Genomic DNA, 8380 nt, shown 5'->3' on the forward strand with positions numbered 1-8380 from the left:
AACATGTTCAATCTGATTAACAAATAATAAAGAAATAAATCTAAATCCCTTTAACACTAACCAAGATCTTTTTAGGTTGAAGTATGAAAACAAGAACCACTAACTATTTTATTACCAACCAAATTCAAAATCTTACAAACTCTCTTTATTATAAACCATTGTCTAACCAGTTTTTAAACTAAGTTCATCTTTTATTCAAACACACACACTAACTATCTACACTCCACCTGTTCGAGTAACTCAAAACTTTCTTCCTGGATTGGGATCAATACCTTGGCATGAGAGGATCCTGAGGCCTGACCCGCTTCTTTACCACTCGAGTCCTGATGGGTTTCATATTCCTTCTTAACTGAAAACAATAAGGTGAATAACAACAAAAAGGGTGAGCCAAAAATTGCTCAACAAGTCCACAAAATATAAGCAGTGATTAAGCAGTTTAAATAAAACGGTAACCTGGGTATATCAGCAAAGATATAACCTTACGAAATTAGAAAGAAGGCCATTACTGGCGAGTACAAATGAACTAACTGGACACAAGTTCGCATCTATACCCTGCTGATCAGCCAGGATATAGTGTAGATCTATATCTCACTATATAGATCCCGTCGGGCACCCAGGCACAACAGCCCATCTCAAGGATCCGGTTATGTCCCGGTCCTTAGGGTTAAGTAAACTTAATCCCCAAAGTATTATTATCCAGTCCAGGGATTAGCAACCGGAACAATCAGTATGCTTTGACATATTATAATCACCAGAATATATCAATATTTGTGAGTAACAATTGGAATATGAATGATGAATTCAAGTTAAAAGGAGAAATCAAGAATCGAAATGAAATATGGACAAGAGAATTAAAAGAGTGAAAGTGTAATAAGAATCTGAAGAAATATCATTATTCTGAAAGTAGAATAGGGGAAAAACTTGCCTTATGCGCGACTCACTGTACTTATATCACCTTCGTCTATTACTGACTCGACCTGCATTGCTGGCTTAGCTTCTGTTAGAGAAAGAGAATGATTTAAACATCTCGTACTTCAATTGTGTCTCAAACCGACTTCACATCGTTCCTAGTGTCTACCCATGCGCTTTTGACCGACTTATATATCATATATGAACAAACAAGACTCGATTAACCACATAATACACATAAGCACATAATCATTTTTATAACTAAAATAATTTTTAGAATCTAAACTTACTTGTTGTTCATTCGATTGATAATCAAGCAAATAACAAGGTCAAGTAATTTCTAGAAGAAATTAGGTTTTAATATTATTTTTAATAAAAATAATTCATTTTTCTGAGCCAAGGGGCTTTCGTTTCGCTCGAATCGAACTAACGGCCTATTTAATATCAATTAAACACTGATAATTCAATTTATTATTCAATATAAATAATTATTACTAATTTTTAAACCCTAAAATAATTTTCAAACAATTATTTAAGAAAAATCAGAATTAAAAATAATTTTTCTATAATTTTTGGAATTAAAATGAATTTATTATGATTTATTACAAATTATTTGATTAATTATCAATATACTTAATCATTTTTAAATAATTAATAAATAAATAATAAATAATTAATAATTAAGAAAATAATTAAATCTGATTTTTAGAAAATATTTTAGAATTATTTGTAATATAAATCAATTAATTAAGTAATTAATTAATTTAAAAAATAAATAAATAAATAAATAAATTAAAAAATCAAATTCTGACAAAATTGGATCAAAATCGGGTTTTAAACCGGGTTTGAATTCAGGTAAATGGGTCGCCAAGAACCCAGATTTCGGTGGCTTTTCCGGTCACCGGAAAATTATCCGGCCAGATCAATTCAGGCCAATACATGGATGGTTTGGACTGTTTTTGAGAGGGTTTCTACTCAGCATCAACACAGCAACTTCAGGCTGCCATCAACCACCACACACGATCCCTGAGTCGTGTTTTCCGTCCAAAACCCCAAAAACTCCGGCTAACATTTGCCGATTCCAGCGAAGTCAATTTCTGGCCAAATTATGAATCGTTTGTGTTCGTTTTTATATGGAATCGATTGCAAATTAAGTTCTAAGCACATATCAACTATCAACACAAGTTAACAACCCCTGAAACAGGATTTCGGTCACCACCGACCTAAAATTCCGGCCAAAATACCAACTTTTGATTTTGTAAACGAAACTTAACGTTCTATAGTGCAAATCAAAGCTAAGAACACATACAATCTAACCCCTAACATATCAAGAACCAAATATTCACAGAAATCATCGAGTTGTAATTTGAAAATTCGGTATAAACCCTAATAATCGAACTTTGCTATTTAGGAATCGTTTGATCAATTAAAGACCATGAATCAACTGCAAATCATCTCAGGAAGCTATATCAATCATCAAAACATTATAATAACCCTATAATCAAAAAGCCCTAATTCGAACATAAACCCTAGAAATCGAAAATCAAAAACTACGAATTAAAACATGGAATTGATGCTAGAAACAGACAGAACAGATCAAAACCTTCAATTTCAGTACTTGAATCACTTGATTTGATGAAGAAATCAGCTGGAAATCACGGTTTGATTCTTCGACCCGACTTGGTTCTTCCCGACCCGGTTTGCAGAGAATTTGTGAATATTCTGATTTTTAATTACTTAATTAATTATAATTAAATAAAAATTAGGCTATTTATAGTAGTAAAATTAATACTCCTAAATAAAATTAAGGCCTTCTCCCTTAACACCCAATGGGGCCCGAAAAAGTCATTTTTCGCAAAATGAGAAAATTTATAAAATGCCTGGATGTTCAGAATAATGCGATGGTAAAAGCCGTTTGATGAAAAATAAGGCCCATTATTTTATTTGAAATACCTGCTTTAAAATCATGGTTCGGGTCGTAAAACTTTTGAAATAAAAGCTATAAATGAAAATAAAACATCTGAAAAATACCTTAAAAATACCAGAATAATACAGAATAAACGTAACATATAACAATTAGGGTTTGACAGATAATTATACATAAATGACACATTAATACACATAATTCATTATAAATATGATATAACACAGACGTAATTTTCCCAGACGTTACAGAGAAGGTGGAATTACACTAGAATTCTTGATATTTGGAAAAGAAAAAGAAGAGGTGTGTGTGTGCTTCGGCCGAGAGAGAGGAAGGAGAGAGGGGAGGTGGTGATGGTGGTGGGTGGTGTGTGCAAGTGGAGAATGGTCTCCCTTTTATCATTTTGTTTGATATAAAATGGGTAGTGTAGTTGGTAATTACTTCTTTGTCCTTCTCCCTTAAACTAGTACAATATGCATGCAAGGCTAAAGTGGTAATTTGGTTGGGTAGAAAGGAGTTAGTGGGGGTGGATAATGACATGAATGTCCTCACTTTGTATTAAGGGTAGAAATGCATGCAAGAGAAATTAGGTAATCACATAATTATTAATCTAATTAAATACAAAGAATACATTTTATAAATAAAACCATAAATCTATAAATTACAAAAGTGACATCATAAAATAATTTAGAATTTTAGGAATTTAATAAGATCAATTTCGGAATTTATTAATAAAAATGATTTTAAAAATGATTTTTCTTAGATAATAAAATACATTTTATAACCTACATAAATAGCAAATGTTAGATCACACAACACTGTAGAAGGGGGTTGAATACAATGTGTATACAATCAAATCGATTTGAACACAAGTATGTAACAAAGATCAAGTATATTCAATAAACTCTGTTACAATATGAACTGTTGTTCTCTCTCAGTGATGAACAAATATCACTAAGAGCTGCTAGGTTATAAAGAATAATATTCTCGATAATGATAACACATATAGTGTAAACCCTAAGCTGTGTTTATATAGTACACAGTTACAAGATATATTCTAATAGATATTGAATATATAATTCCGTCTCCTAAAATATATCAATCAGATATCTTCTACAAGTCTTCTAGTCCTCTAACTCTTCATGCATATCTTCTTTTATTTTAGTCCAGATCTTCTCCTGTAAATCAGCGGCATTCCTTATCTGAAAGTCTTCCCGCACTTAAGTACTGATATGTATCTTCTGACACCTTAAGTTCTGATATTAAGTTCTGACTTCAGTAAGTTCTCATTTCAATAAGTCTTGATATGTCCTATTGTTAAGTTCTGAAAACTAAATACAAATCATATTAGACATGACATCTCAAATATATCTAACAATCTCCCCCAACTTGTAAATTATGCAAAATATACAAGTTAATAGATTTGATGATGTCAAAAACATTTTAAGTACAAATGCAATAAGAGTTTAATAAGGCAACTAACTACAACTTACAGTCCTTATAGCTTTTACCAATCTCACTGAGTAAATCTAAATCCAAAGTGATTCTTGACAAAGTTTGATATTAGTTTTTCTTCTTAATTCCTCAGGACTTGAGCTATTATAGTCTTGACTTGCTTTATCTCTTCATCTTGACTTCCAATCTGGTAGATTGTCGTCCTTAGAGCAGAGATATGGTTTCTTTCTAACCCATCACCCAGTCTTATTACCCTTGGATGAGAAGAATATTCATTGTAGCACAGACATTTCTATTTCAAAATCACTTCAAATTTAGCAGAATCCTTCTTCATTGGAACTTCACTTCCATCATCTTCAACTATGTTAGGAATGAATTATGTAACCCTTGAACCAGAAATTCTTGCTTTATCTCTTATGGTCTTCAATATGAAATTTGACCATCTCCTGGTTAAAAGAGATGTGTCCTAAGTCCAATCATGTATGATAATTTAGGAATAACTTTTATGTAATCTGTTTTGATTTCATTGATATTAATAAAAGACTTGTTTTGGTTTTATTGCGGGATTTATCTATTTAAGTGTTTAAATAAGATATACCATAGTTTAGAGTAAAGCTTTTTATGGATTATGATGAGATCATAATAATGAGACCTAAAAGATGATAACTCTAAACTTAAATATTTCCTGGTCGTAGGATTACTAACTAGTAATTAGTAATCCGCAAAGATCGGTAAATACTATGCTTGCTTCATTATGAAGGATGTCTGTTCTCATAGACATTTGTGTGGTGACACTATAGCTACTATGTAGGTGCTTATTATAGAATAAGTTCACTGAACATGACTCACACAGCTGAACAATTGATGGAGTTCACTCACGTGTCAGCAGTTGTTCACATAGTGATAGTTGTACAAGTATCCTTAGACTTGAGGTCATCATAGTCATCTTGTGTACACTGAACTATGCTTTGGTTTAGTTCTTAGTCTCCAGGAACAATTATAAGGGCTCTACTGGGTATAGGAATTTGTACACGAAGATAGTGTATGATCAATAAAGGATCTACCCCTTCCAGTGAAGGAAGAGAATGTTCAATGCTGATCCACTTATGCTAGTTTAGGAATCTCTGGCCAGAGTGAATGAAATTAGAAAGGAGTTTCTAATTCACTTTAATTAGAACTAAGCATAGTGAATGGGAAAGAATATGATTAAATAAGATAGGCTTGACACGAGTTCCATGCCTTGTATTTAATCTTGACATTGCAGGGTAGAAGGAATTGATTGTACGGTAACTACTCACTAAATAGGTTCTTGGTATTCTAAGCAGTGAATTCGTATTATCCGGATAGTCGCGATATGCTGAGAAGTATCCCTCACGATTTAGAATAAATATGATTAATTTCTTAATTAATCATATTTAATGAATTAGAGAATTTATATAAATAAAGATAAAATAGTTTTACTATTATTTATTTCTACTACCGGCTTAATATTGAACCTACAGGGTCACACCATAAAAGAGAATGATTTAATGGTGGAGGAATTAATTAATAATGGCTGGTAATTATTTATCTGTGAAATAAATAATTAACTAGCAGATTTAATAATTGATTAAATGAGATTTAATTAATTCTTAATATTATTAATTAAGAATTTAATTTTAGAAATTAAATCAAGTGAGAGAATTATTTTTCTAAAGTGTTTAGAAAAATGGATTAATGATTAAAAGGTGTTTTAATTATTAGTTAATTGGTTAATAAGAATAATCAATTAAAGGGTTAATAATAATAATATTTTATGGAAAATTTTCAGCTGAAAATTTTGCCTATAAATATACTATTATAAACCCTATTTGCCTCAACCCAAATAATTAACCCTAATTCTAAAGTAGAACAAGAGGGAGGCAACTATTCTCTCAACCTCTTCCTCCTCCATCACATTGTACTCTTGGTGGATACCGGTGGAGTGCTTCACACTTGAGGAGCAGCTGCTAGGGATTTCCGTTCATCGTTCTTGGATCGCTATTAAAGACCTCCATCTTTCCATTAACGTAATGCTTCTTAAGGAAAACATACTGAACTACGAATTAAATATTATTTTTCGCATGGATCCTGCGGAGGGTTTCGGTTTTTTTTTTAAGATTTAAATTTACGTTTTTGTTGTGTTTATGTGCTAAAAACCCTTCAATGGCATCAGAGCTACTTGCGAAAAGTTTTTAATTCATTTATGTGTTTAACTGTTTTCGATATATGAGCATGTACGTGATTCGCCATGATTTGATGTTGATATTATATGCTTATATATGTATGGTTTTGAATATATGATATTCATGTGAGTTGTATAATCATAAGATGATTATGTAATCTGTATATATACATGATTTATGTTTGTTCTAATTATGAGAATCATATTAGATACAGATTCTGAATTGGCTGCTGCAGATTTGCTGAAATCTGGGTCTGGTGTCCGATTTATGCAAACAAATACCCTATTCCATAGGTAAACGAGCGTCTGAACAAAACTGATAGCTAAAGCTATCTATGACTCGTCTGTAAGGCGTTTGACGTCGTTTACTGCCCATAAACAGTGATTCTTGTTTTTCTGATTTGATTCTGATTTTTCTAATTTTTGTCATATATTTTGTTTATGATTAGATCATGGATAATATGATATGTTAAGATCAGATTATGTGTTTTAACATGCTTTTATGTGTTGTATGAGCATGGTGGATGGTTATGGCCTTTCGACCTTAATGTAATGGTTTTGGTTTTGGTTTTAAATACGACTTGCATGTCGTCAATCTTTGTAATCATAAATCTCGAATGTTACCCGAGTTATTCTTGTAAGTTTATTAGATTAGTCTTACTTTCAATCTATGTAATGTAATTGAAGACTCGAGAAGGCTATCCAATGGAGGTGATACAAAGAAGAAGACGAGGCATACAAGAAGTCTAAACAAAGAAGAAGACGTATATAATAAGTAGTTGTATTTATTTCCATCACCATATTAGATTGACCTTGATCTTTATCATGAGCTTGATAAAGATCACATAGGATGGGGCCATAACCAAACACATTTACTTTATTGCACTTTACATTTACTTGTTTATTTAATTTTATATATGAGATATATGCCTATGTTTACCATGCGATGATAGATTTAAGTGAACTTAAATCAATATAAGGCGTGCTCTAGAAAATCTAGAACATGAATCGTTTCTTGCCTTAACAATAATATTATGAATACAACCATGAGATTCTTGTGTTTATGAAAGACGTAATTAAATATGAATTTTCAATATTGAGAGAAAGGATGATTCTGTAAAAAGCAGATTTCTATCTGTAAGAAAGGGGTATTAAGTGACGCCTCTTGACAATGTTCCCCCCGATCTGGGAATCATCTGATTATCGATTATTGATTTGAAATATTTAATTTAAAAGGAAGAATCTCTTTATAATATGATTATAATTGTAACATAATATAATCCCTCTAAAATTAAATAATATCAAGTAGTAATTGGCCAATGACACAACGGGCTTGTGTCGGTCATAGCCTTCCAACATGGTAGAAAGTGGTTCTTATTTTTAAATCATTGTCATTTCGTGCTACGGCCGAGGGCTTTGATTTTGAAATAAGAAATACTTGTCTATTACATAGAGATGTGTACATTAAATTAGAATCTAAAGGTCGTTACGTGCTACAGCCGTGGGTCATTGGAGACTGATTCAATTGTACGAAATGTTGGGTTAGACTTGACTTAGAATATTGAGTTTGTCGTGCTACAGCCGTGACTCAATTATTCAAGAGGATAAAGTTTTATTAGGGAATAATATAAGATGTAATTGACAAGAGTTGTCTGCCTATTGAACATCACATGACGTTTCGTGCTACAACCGAGGTTGTGTGATGGAATGTAGGATCCCTATTCCCACTAGCATTATGAATGCTTTATTTTCACTTAGGGGTTGTATAAATTAGATAAACTAGTGGGAGCCACTTATGAATAAAGACCCGATTCATATAGTGTCTTGAAATGAAATTGAATATTTGCTAAGTGTTGTTATGTGTTCATCATTTACAGATTTACAATATT

This window comes from Apium graveolens, chromosome 5 (genome assembly GCF_009905375.1).
Source record: "Apium graveolens cultivar Ventura chromosome 5, ASM990537v1, whole genome shotgun sequence".
NCBI classification, from domain to species: Eukaryota; Viridiplantae; Streptophyta; class Magnoliopsida; order Apiales; family Apiaceae; genus Apium; species Apium graveolens.